The 2,118-nt window shown below is 39.6% G+C and overlaps 1 non-coding gene across 1 annotated transcript; it reads right to left on the bottom strand.

The window, feature by feature from the left end:
• Positions 1–223: 223 nt before the first annotated feature.
• Positions 224–335, bottom strand: TRNAL-CAA (transfer RNA leucine (anticodon CAA)). Its single transcript has 2 exons — positions 298–335; positions 224–269 (listed from the first exon to the last, which is right to left on the bottom strand). It is a non-coding gene; the product is annotated as a tRNA-Leu (tRNA).
• Between the last annotated feature and the right edge of the window lie 1,783 nt (positions 336–2,118).

Below are 2,118 nucleotides of genomic sequence, written 5' to 3'. Positions count from 1 at the left end.
ATTTACCTATGTAAAGTTTGAGTTTAGGTATACTTTAAAATCTAAATGAGTCACATAGCAAAAAATACCTGAAAAGTGTTGTAACCTTTCCCAGGTTCTGCAAAGTTGGACTTTGACATAGTTGGTTTCTTTTACACTAAAATAACACTAGATGAGCTTTACAGAAAATTATTGTGACATATTAAACTATTAAAATATAATGCACAGCAAGAAAAATTTACATTGTCAGAAGTGGGATTTGAACCCACGCCTCCATTCGGAGACCAGAACACCCAGCTGTAGGGAAGAGGTTTTCCTCTTGAGTCTGGCGCCTTAGACCGCTCGGCCATCCTGACAACTGTTACAATTTGTTTCCTCTGTGTCATTCCTCTGTGTCATTCCTCTGTGTCATTCCTCTGTGTCATTCCTCTGTGTCATTCCTCTGTGTCATTCCTCTGTGTCACTGGGTAGTACGCATGGTTATAATGTCGCAGTGTTCAATGCTATGGAAAGAAGAGGTAATACACATACTAAAGAAAACAGAAAATGGAACAGAGACTTTTAAGGCATCAAAATCAAGTTGTAACCTACCAACTTGTAAAATTAATGAATAAATGAATATGTTTTCTTTATTATTAGACAATCATATAAAAAAAAATCCTAAAGCCTCATTTTTATACTTAGAATTGCAATTCCAAAAAAATGGTCCCAGAGGGTTGGTGATTCAACGTCTTTCGTGGAGCACAGTCTGCTACTTTAGGAATCAATGACACATAAAATACCCCCTGAAAGTTGTAGACAGACTGGGACTGATCTCCTAAATGTGGTTTTGGAACAACAAGGGCACAGGATGGTGACAAGGGGGGGAGGCCAACCGCTAAGGCTAAAAACGATATTATCCAATGTGTGGGCAAAATAATTTCACATTCAAAAGTTCTCTTTTTAATTCATGATTATTATTAATAAACAGGATTTATATAGCTCCAACATATTACGCAGCGCTGTACATTAAATAGGGGTTGCCAATGACAGACTAAAACAGACAGTGATACAGGAGGAGGAGATAGGACCCTGCCCCGAAGAGCTTACAATCCCCTTTAAATCAAAATATAGCCAGGCTGGGTTCACATCTCTGTGGCTGCAATAGCACTGTCTGCTGAGGGCTGCCCGCCAGCATAGCAATCACATAAAGAAGACCTGGGGTAGGGTTAAGACCCGTCCTGGGTGTCATCTTGGCTCTTTCTGTGCAGCAAAGCTGGAAAAAATCTGAAATGTATAGATAGAAGCTGAAATCTATATAAAACTATCCCCATAGAAATATTATAGTATAATATAATGACAGGGGCGCTTTAAGGTGAACGCTGATGATCCTAAAAAATAATTATTTTTATATTAGCTGCACTCCCGGTTGTGCAGACTCTTTATTCATCAGTGCCCTCTGGTGACTAAAGCTGGAAAGCCATAAAAATTCCAAAAATATCGCTGGCACATCTTGCGTTCAGCTTGCATCAGCCTTCCTGTATTAGATGAAAGATTCTTCACTGCAACTTTACATATCCAATAATATAATAAAAGAGCCTCAGAGAAATGACCCCCACATAGAAGAGCCATGAGATTTGAAATTGGCGTCTTCGAACAATACAACGACCCCCAAATACTCAAGCCTCGGTACACTGTGAAGCATGGTGGTGGCAGCATCATGATATGGGGATGTTTTTCATACGATGGTGTTGTGCCCATTGATCACATATCAGTTATCAGAGGTCAAAATACTTAAAGAGGTCATCTTGCCTTATGCAGATGAGGCAATGCCCTTGAAATTGGTGTTTCCACAAGACAACGACCCCAAACTCACCAGTAAATGAGCAACATTTTGGTTCCAGGCCAACAAGATTGACATTATGGAGAGGTCAGCCCAATCCCCGAACCTTAATCCAATAGAAAACCTGTGGGGTCACATCGAAAATGTTGATTAAAGAAATGCAGAAGAATCTTAGATTGTAAGCTCTTCTGGGCAGAGTCTTCTCCTCCTCCTGTGTCACTCTCTGTATCTGTCTGTCATTTGCAACCCCTATTTAATGTACAGCGCTGAGTGATATGTTGGCGCTATATAAGAACTGTTTATTAATAATAATAATT

This window comes from Pyxicephalus adspersus, unplaced genomic scaffold (genome assembly GCF_032062135.1).
Source record: "Pyxicephalus adspersus unplaced genomic scaffold, UCB_Pads_2.0 Sca1511, whole genome shotgun sequence".
Taxonomy (NCBI): Eukaryota; Metazoa; Chordata; class Amphibia; order Anura; family Pyxicephalidae; genus Pyxicephalus; species Pyxicephalus adspersus.
This window is presented reverse-complemented; position numbering and strand designations above follow the sequence as displayed.